Raw genomic sequence first — 14,892 nt, 5'->3', positions numbered from 1 at the left:
GCTTGACATTCTGCTCTTTCACCTGCTGTCAGTACAACTATGATAAAGTCATTGCGAGTCTCACATCCACAGCTGTACAGAGGGGACAGTGCAATCCATCCTACCTAGCTAAGGAGAGTGGGCTCCCCCCATTTCACAAGTATTACCAAGATCGGTCGGACCTTGAGCTGGCTGACAGCCACAGGGGCGGGGTGGTCCCTGAAGTGGTTGCATCCTGAAACACCACCAAGGGTGGCTGCGGTGAAGTCAGGAGCCTTCTGTGGCACAAGACTTGGGTTTTCTTCCACAGTAGTGATAATGGAACAGCTTAGGCAGCTGGCCAGATTAGAAACCCGGAAATATTTATGCGATGAGCGAAACTAAAGCAACCAGTCAGTCATTTGACACATCTGCCCAGCGCTGAAAAGACAACCTTCCTTCCTCCCTCTCTCCCTTCCTCCCTTCCTCCTTCTCTCCCTTCCTCCCTTCCTCCATCTCTCCCTTCATTCCTTCCTTTCTCCCCCACCCACCTTTAAAACTAGCATGGTAGCAGAAGCCTGTAATATTAGAATTAGGAGACAGAGACAGGAGGATTAGGAGTTCAAGGCCAGCTTCAGTTAGGTAGCAAGTTCTGGACTATCCTGGGTATGTGAGGCCCTGTATCAAACAATAAGATCAAAGGTTCTAGTCAGGTGACTCCGTGGGTGAAGGCACTAGCTGCAGAAGCCTGGTATCCAGGACCCTCCTCTGCTGTGTTCTGCCTTCTTCTCTCAAGCCTTTGCTAAGCCCGGAGCTCACTGTTCTTTGGCTAGGCTGGTGGCCAGCACACTCCAGAGAGCCTCCTGTCTCCCTCCCACCCAAGCACCAGCACTATGGTTACAGGTTCACAGGGTCACACCTGACGTTTTGTGGGGGTGTGGATAATCTGAACTCCTGTCCCCATCCTCGTACAGCGAGTGCTCTTACCCACTGAGCCATCTCCTCAGCTCAGCTTTCTTTTCTTTTTAAAGGAAAGATTACAGATAGTATCTTCATAGAAAATTATTTTTGAGTTAGCATAAAAAGTTTCACTGTGGGATTTTCATGCATACTTTTTTGTTGATCTTTATAACTGCTTTAAATATTTTTATTTATTGTGTGGCAATTTCATACATGTATAATCCTAACTTTTGTCAAAAACAGTAATTGGAAATGAATGTTTCCTTTTCACCAAACAGTGATGGGAAAATTGGATGCCCATATATAAAAGAATAAAGTAAGACATATATCTCTTACTCTGCACAAAAAGAGGAATTCAAAATGGATAAAAGCTCCCAGTATAGGGGCTGGAGAGATGGCTCAGTGGTTAAGAGCACTGACTGCTCTTCCAGAGAACCCGGGTTCAATTCCCAGCACCCACATGGCAGCTCACAACTGTCTTAAGATCCAGTTGCAGGGGATCTGACACCTTCACACCAATGCACATAAAATAAAGTTAAATAAACCATAAAAATGTTAAAAAAGATCCCAGTATAAAACCCTAAACACTGGAACTTCCCAATGAACATATAGCGAAAACAGTTCAAAATACAAGCATAGGCAAACACTTTCTGAAAAGAACCCCAGTTGTACAGGAAAGAAGTTCAGGGGCTGACAAATGGGATTGGATGAAATCAGAGAGCCACCATAATTTATTGCACTCCTTGATTGATTTATTCGAATAAAAAAGTTATCAAGATTATTAGGTGCTGAGAAGCTGGCTTAGTCAGTAAAGAGCATGTCGGGTGAGCAAAAAGACCTGAGTTCTGATCCCTAACACTCACACAGCTGAATGCTGTGTGTGCCTGTAATCCCAGGGCCAAGGAGACAGAGGTAGGAGAATCCCTGGAACTTGCTGTTTAGCTAATCAGTGAGGCCCAGCTTCAATGAGAGACTCTCAGAAAATAAGGTGGTAGCTTTGTTCATGTGTTCTTTTGTGCAACACCAATATTATTCTTTCCCCAGCACAACTAACCAACAGCTCAAGGAGAAACAGTTAAGGATCATGAAAACGCCCTGTTGTTTATGAAGATCTCCCCTAGAGTTAGTATTTGCCAATGGTTCTTGTCTGCCTGCTTATTCTTGGCTATGATGGTTGCCGTATGATCATTTCCCACAGTTCCTCTTTTCTGAGATTCCGCACTGAATACTTATTAGCCCTTGACATTAAGCTGAAAGCAAGCCCTCCTTCTCTCCGTTTATCTGCTTATCTGGCCAATCAGAACAGACATATGTTCCTATATTTCCATGGCTTTATAACTTAGTACTGAGCTTCATAAGTTTGCTTTGGTGCTATGATTTGCCTCCTCTGTCCTTGAAGAAGGACACCATCTTGTTTTTTTAAAATATTTATTTATTTATTATGTATACGATATTCTGTCTGTGTGTATGTCTGCAGGCCAGAAGAGGGCACCAGACATCATTACAGATGGTTGTGAGCCACCATGTGGTTGCCGGGAATTGAATTCAGGACCTCTGGAAGAGCAGGCAATGCTCTTAACCACTGAGCCATCTCTCCAGCCCGAATGTCGGCATCTTTTTTCCCGTCACTTTCTTCCTTCCTAGCACATAAAAAATATTCTATGCTCCCCTTATGTCTACCATGATCTGTCCCAGAAAGCAGCAGGATCAAACAAACCTCTGATAAACCTCTGACATCCACAGCTGGTTGCATCTGAGACCAGCCTTCTAGCAGTCTTGTGTGTGTATGTGTGTGCAGACACGCGTGTGCACGCGTGTGCGTGAGAGACCAAGCATGCATGCATATGGATGCCATAGACTGGCATCTAGTGCCTTAATCGACCACTTTTTAACCCCCTATAGGCGATTACAATAAAGCAGTCCCACACTAGCTCAGAATGGAGTGTAGTAAAGGGTTCTTTATTTAGTACATGTGGCCACACCCAGGGTGTGCCAATATCTTAAAGGCTGAAGGAGTTCCCACAGCACCCCCTCCTTTTTTTGAGACAGGGTTTCTCTGTGTATCCCTGACTGTCCTGGAACTTACTGTGTAGACTATGCTGGCCTCGAACTCACAGAGATCCACCTGCTTTTGCCCTCCTCCATCCAGGTCTAGGAAGGTGAGCATCCAAACTGGCTAGGCTCCCACAAAGCCAGTACATACAGTAGGATCAAAACCCAGTGCCATTGTCCTTGGCTTCTCAGTAGTCCTCATTGTCCGCCATGTTCAGAGAGGCCGGTTTGATCCCATAGTTTTTCAGTCCCCAGTCCAGCTGGCCTTGGTGAGCTCCCAATAGATCAGCCCCACTGTCTCAGTGGGTGGGTGCACCTCTCACGGTCCTGACTTCCTTGCTCATGTTCTCCCTCCTTCTGTTCCTCATATGGATCTTGGGAGCTCAGTCTAGTGCCCCAGTGTGGGTCTCTGTCTCTATCTCCATCCATCGCCAGATGAAGGTTCTATGGTGATATGCAAGGTATTCATCAGTATTGCTATAGGATAGGGTCATTTCAGGTTCCCTGTCCTCAGCTGCCCAGGGAACTGGTTGGGGACATCTCCATGGACACATGGGAATCCCTCTAGAGTCAAGTCTCTTGCCAACCCTAAAATGGCTCCCTTAATTAAGATATATAGTTTCCTGCTCCCATATCCACCCTTCCTCCATCTCAACCATCCCATTCCCCCCAAGCTCTCCCCATCCTCTCCTTCTCACTTTTCTTTATGTGTTTTAAATGTTAGCCACCTCTCTGAAGTATAGCTGGCCAAGACTTGCTACCATTTTGTAGGCTGTCTCTTCACTCCGGCAGTAGGTTTCCTCTGCTGTGCAGAAGCCCTTTAATTGTATATGATCCCATTTGTCAACTCTTGAAGTTATTTCCTGTACTGTTGGGCTCCTTCTGCGCTCTTTCTTGAAGTGTTTTCTGTAAGGGTCCCTCCAGCAGCTTCAGTTTTTATATTAAGATCTTTATAGAATCATTTTAAAAGGACAATTTAAGAAAGGGTTTGGAGGACTTGCAGGTAGGAGACTGGAGAAGGAAATACTACTTCCAGATTGAAGTCTGGAGATCTGCACAGGCTGTCCCCACACCTGCATCCCCATGCTTATCTGGGTGTTTCAGGAAGCCAGGGAAGTCCTGGGGTATTACACGGGCCTGGAAAGAGTTCTTTCCTGTAGCCAGATTGGACAAGCATTGCAATAGCCAAGCATTTGGTAGACTATGTGGACGAACGTGCCCTCGGTAGTGACTGAAGGTTGCTCCTATCTGCGCTAGCTTCACAGAGTTGAAAAGCTGGCCTTGAAGGACTCAAACTATTTCCACAGAGCTTCAGCCTAGCGAAGATTAAGTTACACAATGCTAAAGAAGCCCTTTTTATTTAAGCAGAAGGACCCAGCGCTGAACAATGGCCCTAGTGTCCGGCATCTGATTAATGACTATCGTGGTTCTGTGGGACTATTCTCAGGAAACACGCGGAAATGTTTAGGCCTCAAGGACTGTGATCTGTGAGATTTGCAAAAATGGAGGGAAGAGGAGAGGTGGATGTGGGCTGATGCTAATACGGGCTCTTTGTACGGGTTTTTAGTTTTGTATCTCTCAGATTGAAATTACTAAAATTCCAAGTTAATAGAAAAAAATTTGACGCTTCTCATATTTCAGAAACACATAGAATTTGTTTTATTTAGATCATGTTATGGTGGTGCTCAATCTAGCTATGGGAAAAGTATATACCTTTTAATTACCAACTGTTAGACAGAATAGAAAAGAGCATCGAGAGGGAGCCTATAAAGGCAGAGAGTTGCAAAAAAGGAGAGAAATTTAGCAAATAGCTCTTCACAATCGTGATGGACATTTGAAATCCCTTTGATTGGGAGTCATTTCCTATGGTTTACTTCAGTGAGAAATTTTCAGATGTACTTTCTTCTGATCTGGTGTTCCAATTTTTTATTTTTCATTTTCATTTTTTCAAAACTACCTATATATGTGTGTGTTTCTGCGTGGGTGCATGTGCACGGTGAGCTGCCCAACCACCTGTAACTCCAGCCCCAGGGGATATGACAGCCTCTTCTAGATGCAGACACCTGCACTCAGGTTTTCTGCATCATCAAGCCATCTCCTTAGCCCCCCCCCCCCATTTTTCTTAAATTTCTATTTTGAGATAGGATAGACTCACCATGTAGTTCTGGTGTTTGGAAAAGTCTGAGTCCCTGTGCGAGGCAGCAGTAGATGCTCCTACCATGAGACAATCAGGGAGAGGAGGACTGGCTCCCGGTTGCAGGGAGGAAGAACAGGTCCAAGTGAATCCATGAATGCTAAAGTATCCCATACCTCAGTGTGGCCACATGTTCCCTCTAAGTTGAGGACACACGGGCCTGTCATCACTCTGTGACCAGCTAGTTTTCTATAGCAAGAGATCCTAACACATTAAGATGACAAATATACATTCTTTGGTCAGCTTGAGGTTTGTGGTGCATGGAAGAAGACCCTAATATTTGATACCGAAAGAGTGCCGGAGGAAGTATTATAGACTGTCAAACAGATGAGAAATTTTCTTTTCTGATCTTGAGGAACAAATTCACTGAAAACAAGTACGCTTTTGGCAGTGCATTTGTATTAGATCCTCTGTCTCCCATCCAAGTGCTAACCAAGGCCAACCCTGCTTAGCTTCCAAGACCATACATTTGGTCTTTCAAAGCTCCTTCTGAGGTGTCTGAAAAAAGTATTCATTGAACATTTTTTTGCCTCCTGGTCTATTTATTTGCTTTAAAGTGAACCTCCTGTTTCCACGTTCTTCCATATTCAGAAACACTTCTTAGTTCTATATGCTTAATTTTGTTTTTTAGACCCTGGCATGGTGGCACACACCTTTAACCCCAGCACGTGGGAGGCAGAGACAGGAAGATCTCTGGAAGTTCAAGGCCAGCCTGGTCTACTCATCGAGTTCCTGGACAGCCAGGGCTGCATAATGAGAGCTACTCTGTCTCATCTATTTTTAATTTTAGGATATCATGAAATTCAGTTCCATCTTTAATTAGTGAAAATGTACGAGTCAGAAACTTTCAAAGTTCCCCAATCAAACATAAACTCAGTGACTAAAAGCCACAAGGCTTTCCCCGGGGAGCAAATAAGATGCCAACGGCAGGGATAGGACTCCACACTGCAAGAACTGGTCCTCAGCTCTGACAATACCTTCGAGTCACACTGTGAGCTTTACAGCATCTTAGGATACTAGAAGTGCAGCTGTCCTAGGAGCACAGGAGACTAATGGCGGGCGTGGCAAGGAGAGGGTAGCAAGGTATAAAGGAAGATGCTCAAAGTAACTTATATACTTGTACAAAACAGCCTAATGTGACTCATATAATAATGATGGTGATGGTGGTGATAATAAATAATAACAAACAAACAAATAAATTACACGGTCAGGAAGTCAAACCCAGAATGTTCGGAAGTGGCACGACTGTCAGCAGCTTTTGAAGCTCCCTGGGTAGTCCCCCTCACACCATCCCAAGGCTGAGGAACATGGATCTTGACTGAGACATGATTTTCACCATCTTGCGAAGTGAGCATTGCAAGGAATAAATTCCAAGAGCTGATCTTAGATCGTCTTATAGGCATGTATAATTTATAACTCCAGATTCTGTTCTCTGTCAAATGCAATTTCATATTTATAGAGTCTTTTATGGTATAAAAGGACCACTTTTTAAAAAAGCACTATCTATAAATTTCAGGAATTTTGAATGAAAAAAAAAAAACGAGTAAACGAGTAGATATGATGGGCACAGAGAGTATCATGGGAAACACATTTGCTAAGCCTGGTGGCACAGGCCTGTAATTCCAGCTACTTGGGAGCCTGGGGCAGGAGACTCAGCAGACTGCTTTCAAGGCCAGGCTGGGCAACTTAGAGCTTGAACAAAAAATGCTCCCACAACCCTTATCGCTCAGGAAACTACAAGGGCTCTATGAGCTCTTTGTTAGGAGGAGCTGGCAATAAAGTCTAAATATGTAGTTGTTTTTCTTCTTTTAAAAAAGATTATTTTTATCTTGTGTTTTGCCTGCAGGTGCATCTGTATATCCTATCAATGCCTGGTGTCCATGAAGGCCAGAAGAGGGGCTAGGAGTCCCTTGAACTGGAATGCTAAGACGGTTGTGAGCCACGATGTGGGTTCTGGAAACCAAATCAGGATTCTCTGCAAGAGCAACAAATGTTCTTAACCACTGAACCGTCTTTCGAGCCCCGAAATACCTAGTCCTTTCTGTGCTCCATCATCATTCTCTTCAATACTGAATCTTGACCATTCCGGAAAGAGAACTTTGGCATCTTAACATAGTGTAAACATAAAGTTTTTTTTTTTTTTGCAGCTGAAGGTCACTATATGCAGAGAAATAATTGTAATTTCACCTGGTCATAGGATAATACTAGTGAAGACCTCCGTAGAGCAGCGACTGACATTAAGGAGCTCAAGGACCTACTCAGGAAGGGAGCACATCAAGCTTTGAGACTGACTTAATGACTGTGATCAACACCATGACCAAAAGCAGCCCAGGGAGGAAAGGGTCCATTTAAAGCTTTCCATCACAATTCATCATCCAAGGAAGTCAGGGCGGGAAGCTGGAGGCAGGAGCGGAAGCAGAAGCCAAGGGGGGAGTGCTGCTTACTGGCTCGCTCTCCATGCCTGTTCCTTCTGCATTTACCCTGGACCACATGCCCAGGGGTGGCACCACCAAAGTGGCATGGGCCCTTCCACATCAATCAATCAAGAAAAATGCCCTACAGACTTACCAGTCTGATGGGGGCATTGTCTCAATTGAGGTCCCCTCTTCCCAGATGGCTCTGGTTTATGTCAAGTTGACAAAAACTAAACAACAACAACAAAAAAAACCCCAAACAAATAAACAAATAAAAGTAACCAGCACAGAGGCCTTGCCTCGAGTGGGTTTGGGCTGCAGCTCGATGATATAGCGCTTGCCTGCCATGTACGACACACCAAATTCAATCTCCAGACAAGAAGGAAAGTCAAAAGGGAAAGAGAACATTTTTTTTTTGAAAGAGAACATTTTATTAGGATACTGAATTTGCAACTGAATGAAAGAGAACTTTCCATTTCAGCTAAGAATTGACCCTTAGGGAAGACTATATGATAATGGTTCTAGTTAGACATGGCAAAGGGACACAGGGGACCTGAGAACCGTTCGAGCCACTTTGCCCATTTTCTGAAGCAGCTTAGTGACCTTGCTCTCCTCAGAAGAAAGTGACTTTCACAGTTTTCCGCCCCGAATTGGCTCTGCCTCCGCATAGATAGCAGCATTTTGATACGGAGCACTTTACTTCGTTCACCCTGATCCTACTTCCCCCGCCATGTGACCAGTGATTTCCAGCATCAGCTGACCATTGAGTTCTTCTTGGTCTCATCATCCTTTGAAGCATTGTATCTGTTCCTGGCTGTCCTGTTAGTCGTCTCTGAAGGAGCCAGGGCTGTAGAGCCCTTGGTATTTGTAACAAACGGGAGACACCGTGAAAGAATGACTGGAGACACAGATACTGGAGCTGGCCTGCCAGGGCTTAAATCCTGGCCCTTTCTTTAGGTAACACCAAGCAAGCTTCTCGATCTCACGCTGCCTCAGTTTTACCCATCTGTAAAATGGGGATAATGATAACAGAATCTCCCTGACTGGCTATGAGTCTCTCTCACACACACAAAGGCATCAATGCAATGTCTGATGCAGAGTAAACTCTAAAGAAATGGAAACGGGTCCGGAGAGATGTCTCAGCGGTTAAGAGCACTGTTCATGGCCTGATCGCCCTTCCTGCCAGAGGACCCAAGTTCGATTCCCCCTAGACGCATGGTAGCTCGCAGCCATCCGTCCTGAGCTCTGGCGCCCTCTTGTGGGAAAAAAACAACCAACCAACCAAACAAACAAACAAAAGAAATGGAAACGGTTATTTGTAAGTGGTACTTCTCTTCTTTATGGTCCCATCAACAAAAGTCACGAGAGTGATCCTGGGAGCCAGCTCAGCATGTTTTCCAGGGAGGACTGGTGTTGAATACACAGGCTTCCTTCTTTGCTGCCTACCTTCCTTGAATTGATGGTGTTCTCAGGCCAGCACCCATCCACTAGGGAGTGCGATGTTTTCCTTAGGCTATTTAAAAGACATAGAGGGTATAGAGCTTTATCTTTTCCCTCCTGTAGCCAGAACATGGCAGCTGTTGTGTGTTCAATAACTTTGTGGTCTTGTTGGGCTCGTACTGGGGCCAAATATAGCTCCAGGAAGTTGCCAAGAGCATGTGGCTTTGAGAAACCTTCCTTTCCCTCCAAGGGACCTGCAGCAGAAGGGATGTACTACTTACGCCTTTCCAATGGGGGAAAGAAACAACCAGGAACAGTGTAGTTTGCACTTAACAGTGAGCGAGCCACATCTAGCATATGTCCTGTTAGTTAAAGTGCTGGATTAATGGGGTTTGTTAATGGGGTCAAGACCATCACTTCAGTCTCCTGGGCTATTCTTCAAGCATTTACTGGGCACTTGTTAGATACCAGACACTGTGGCATACATAGAAAAGCAAAGCAAGATGGCTGCCCTTTAGGCATCTGGGTGAAGATAGTGCAGTGCTTTGTAGGCTTTTACAGATTAAAGAAGTACCTCTGTCCTCCACTCACAAGGAACTGTATGCTTGACTTTTGTTCCCAGGTCCCGACAAAGGGCTTCCAGAAACTGTCTGATTTCTTGATTGATAAGACTCAAGCAGCATCTTTTGTTCTAATGTTTGGCCTTTGGCATCGTTGTCGAGTGCAGGCTTTTGTGAGTGATGAGGGTGATAGAAGATTCTGGTTGCCCACACACCTCTTTGATTCCTTGGGTGGTAGGAGTCCTCCTTTTCTACTGAGACTACTCTTAGCACTTCGAGATGAGAGCTGATTGCAAAACCAATGAAATCTTGAGTAGCAGAGGCTTAGAACTTTTAGGTCTACACCCCTGAACTTCTGGGGGGTGGGGAGAATAGGCCATGTCTCTTTGATGAGCCCCTAAATGCCCAGACTCAGAGAGAGTCGAGATTGGTTGGGTGCTGGGAGCATGTGGGCATAAGCTCCTGGAGTTCACTCTGTGTTCCTGTTGGAATATTGGTTGAAGATGTGTTACAATTGTTTATGCTGTGGAACATTTGTTTAATGATGCAAAGATGTGTTGCATACTTTTATGTTGCATTTGTTTAACTCTTTGAAGCTCTGATTCTTTGCCTGTCTAAAATACCTGATTGGTCTAATAAAGAGCTGAATGGCCAATAGCTAGGCAGAAGAAAGGATGGGGGCCTGACAGGCAGAGAGAAAAAAATAGAAGAATGAGGTGAGAGAGAGGAACAAGAGAAGGAGAGGAGGACTCCAGGGTCCAGCCACCTAGCTGTACAGCCAGCCACGGAGGAAGAAATAAAGAAAGCTATGTAGAATAGAGAAAGATAAAAGCCCAGAGCAAAAGGATAGACTGGATAATGTAAAAGAAGCTGGCTAGAAACAAGCCAAGGTAAGGCTAAGCATTCATAAGAAAGAATAATTCTCCATGTGATTATTTGGGAGCTGGGTGGGCATGTCCCACAAAAGACCAAAGAGTAAAGAGTTAAAAAACAAAACCAAACCAAAAACCACGTACCTCTTCACCAGGACGCTTGACAATATCCTCTGTAACAAAGTGGTACATGTACTGAAAGGGATGCTTCTGAGTTCTGTGAGCAACTGTAGCAGGTTATAAAGTGGGGGAAGGGGATGATGAGAACCTCCCGAATTTCTAGCTAGTTGATCAGAAACCCCAGATTTTTAGCAGGGTTAGGACTTGCAACTAAGATTTCCGGTGGGAGCAGTCTGGAGGGACTGAGTCCTTAAATTTTGAAACCTAGAAGATCAGACTCAAGAGTTGAATTGTAGGGCATTCAAACGGCATCCAGGAAGTCGGAGAGCTGTTGGTTAAGGAGCAGAAAGCACCACATATTTGCTTGGTTTGGAAGTGTTCTGTGGCTAGAAATATGTTAGCATGTTGGCAGACCCAAGAGTACACAGTGATCCTTGACTTTACATCTGCATTGATTAAATAAAATTAACCTTGACCCAGGAGGCTGAGTTAGCAACTAGTGGCAGGAAGTGATTATAGCACTATCAGAGGGCATCTGGGAGAGAGACACACACACAGGAAGTAGTTGGGTGGGGATTTGGAATGGTGCAGAATTTTCTGTTTTGGCAGAGCCAAGGTCCTTTGAAGATGCCAGTAAGGAGAGAAGGTTAGCATTTTGCTACTCAGCCTCTCTGAGCTCGCAGGTTTTCACTCCAGCCTTTGAATTTTGAGTTTTATTTAAAATTAGAACGATAGAGATCTAGTTAAAACTACCTTTAGCAGCGGCCACAGCACTGGTGCCTGCAGGAACAGAATGGGCACCAGGCGGCATCCTGAGCCGCCAGGCCACTCCCAGAGAAGCAGGCCAGTAACTGTGGAGTTGCAGTTGCTGGCTGGGATAGCAGTGGATTAAGGCACAGCCACTGTGCCAAAGTTAAAGCAACATTAGCGGATTCTTATATCAATCTTTGAGTATCAAGATCAGAAATATATAACTCACAGTAGCTTAAACAATAAAGGTAATTCATAACTCCAGAGGATAAAAACTCGAGAGACTGGCAATAGCTTTCGGAGAGGCTTGAGCCGGAAGCCTAAAGACATCACCAAGGGCCCTGCATTTCCACTTGGCTTTGTTCAGAATTGTGCAAACGAAAAACACACTCCCTTGCAATCTCAGTATGACTTCTGGCAATAGGCGGGGTTTTTTTTTTTTTCTTCTTCACTTCTAATTGGAAAAAGGATACTGGCTGGTTTCCTACCAAAAACTCCTGATATTTGTTTTGGTTGACTTGGATCATACATCGAAACTGCCTCTGAGTATGACTTGCATGGGAGATGGAACACGCTATCTTAGCTCTCCTCAAGTGCTACATCCCTGAGACGTTACAAGGGAGATAGAACGTGGGGTGTGAATTGATACCAGCAGCATAACCAATTAAATCAATAACAAATAATCAAAGGTTAACTGTGGATATAATCCAATAATAAAAACATAGTCTTGGGACCAACCGAGGATGACAGTTGTGTAGCTTGGTCTGTTGGTAGATCTCCTAGCAGTGGGATTAAGACCTGTCCCTGGTGCATGAGCTGGCTCTTTTGGAATCTATTCCCATGCAGGGTAGCCTCACCCAGCCTTGATGCAAGGGGAGGAGCTTGCTCCTGCCTCTACATCATGTGATGTGCTTTGTTGACTCCCATGGAAGGCCCTCCCCTTTCTGACTGGAGGAAGAGTGGGTGGGGCTAAATGAGTGGTGGTGGGGAGGGAAGGGGAAGAAAAGAGGGAGGGGAAACTGGCTGGTATGTAAAATAAATGAAAAGATTTAATAAAAAAAGTAAAAAAAAAACCCCAAAAAAGTAAAAAATCAGAACTGAGGAACAAAGCATAATCTTAGCTCTTTCACATTTCCCAAGGTTTTGTTCCTTTTTAGTAAGTTTCCCAGTCTTGACATTCTTAGCATTTGAGGCAGATTTTGGTTTTGCTCTGTGTGTGCATGGGGTGGGGGTGGAGGGTGGGTGGTTGTCTGTCTGGGAGGTAAAATGACTTTTTTCTTGAGTCACCATTTTGTAGTTAAACCTTTTAGGTAAAAAGCCCTGTTAGGGATGTCTGGAGACATTTCAGTTGCCACAGCTGTGGGAGAGTGGGTGGAGCTACTGACACCTAGTGGGTAGAGAGTAGGGGTGCTCTAAGCGCTCACAGTCCACAACATAGTCTCACAAAAAGAAATCTATCTGGCCCAAGATGTCAATAGTGCCAAGGCCGAAAAGTCCCGTGCTAGCTAAAAATTTTAGGACAGTTTTCAATTTTATGTTTTTGTTTTGTTTGTTTGAGACAGGGTGTCTCTGTGTAGCTTTGGAGCCTGTTCTGGAACTCACTCGTAGACCAGGCTGGCCTCGAACTCACAGAGATCTGCTTGCCTCTGTTTCCCAAGTGTTGGGATTAAAGGCACATGCCACCATCGCCTGGCCTAATTTTATGTTTTAAACACAGACCATTCTATATTTGCAAAACACCAGAAGAAAAATTGCTGGGTGATGTTTTACTCTTTTGGCTTTTTTGGTGTGTGTGTGTGGGGGGGGGGCTACTACTTAGATTCCAAATAATTTACACACAAAAGCTTATTCTTAGTTAGGAATGTCTGGCCTTAGTTTGGCGAGTTTCTTGCCAGCTTTTCTTAAATTATCCCAACTACATTTTGCCCCCAGGCTTTCTTCGTTCCTTAGTTCTGTATACTTAAGATAATACATGTCCGTAACATGTGGGTAAATTAGAACTCTCATGTACCATTGGTGGGAATGTAAAATGATGCAGCTGCTTTAGAAAACAGTTCACTGGTTCGTCGCAAGGTTAAACACAGATGCCATATAATCCAGAAATTTCTCTTTGAAATGCATATACTCAAAAGTTTGGAGATATGTGTTTAGAGAAAATTTTTTTTCAGCATTCACAATAATTCCCAAATGAAAATAACTCAAAATCCATCAACAAATGGATGGAACACACACAAGATGTCTTATGTATATGAATAGAATGTTGTTTATCAATAATGAACAATGAAATATTGAAACAATACCAATGAAAGGAGTCAGCTACAATAGGCCATGTATTACAGGATTTCATTTACATAAAGTATCCAAAATAGACAAATTAAATCGGTGCTAGCCAAGGGCTGAGACAAGGAACTTGGGGGCTAGGGAATGGTGGTGGACGGGTGAGGCCCAAATGGTCTAAAGTTGATTATGATAAGAGTTGCGCAGCTCTGAACATACAGAAGCCACTGAAGTGTATACTTTAAGTGAAATAGATGATGTAGGAATTATCACTTAGTAAAGGTTGTCACAGAAATGACACACATGGCAAGACAGAGGCACAGAAGTATGGTATGTTTCAAGAAGACAAGGAAGTTGACATAAACGATTATAGAGGACATACGGGGAAATCTATGAGCTGGGTAGGGGTCAGATCACGGAGGACATGAGGGAAATGAGGAGAAACAATAATGTTTTAGAAATATTAATTCATGGAAAAATGGTTTGAAGACACCAGAGGGGAGAGAGACGGCAGTTAAGACTTCTGCAATATCCCCAGTGTCGACTGCTGAAGGCTGAGCCAGAATGACGAAGGCTGGCCTTGGCTTCACTAGCCTTCTGCTTCCACTCCCTAAGTGTTGGCATTTCAGGCATGCACCACCATGCTTGGCTAACATTCTGGAGGCATCACAATCCCTGACTTCAAACTCTACTACAGAGCTATAGTACTGAAAACAGCCTGGTACTGGCATAAAAACAGACAGGAGGACCAATGGAACCAAATAGAAGACCCAGATATCAATCCACACATCTTCAAACACCTGATCTTTGACAAGGACGCAAAAAATATCATATGGAAAAAAGAAAGCATACTTAACAAATATAATGTAGGCATAACTGGATATCAACATGTAGAAGAATTAAAATAGACCCCTATCTGTCACCATGCACAAAACTCAGGTCCAAAAGATCAAAGTCCTCAACATAAAGCCAGCCACACTGAATCTCATAGAAGAGAAAGTGGGAAGACACTTGAATGCATTGGCACGGGGAACCACTTCCTAAATATAACCCCAGCAACACAGACACTGAGAGAAACAATTAATAAATGGGACCTCCTGACACTGAAAAGCTTCTGTAAAGCAAACGACATGGTCAACAAGACAAAACGACAGCCTACAGAATGGGAAAAGATCTTTACTAACCCCACATCAGACAGAGGTCTGATCTCCAAAATATACAAAGAACTCAAGAAATTGGACACCAAAAGAACAAATAATCCAATAAAAAAAATGGAGTACAGACCTAAACAGAGA

This window comes from Microtus oregoni, unplaced genomic scaffold (genome assembly GCF_018167655.1).
Source record: "Microtus oregoni isolate MIOR12 unplaced genomic scaffold, Mior012 000059F_ref0000304, whole genome shotgun sequence".
Lineage (NCBI taxonomy): Eukaryota > Metazoa > Chordata > Mammalia > Rodentia > Cricetidae > Microtus > Microtus oregoni.
This window is presented reverse-complemented; position numbering follows the sequence as displayed.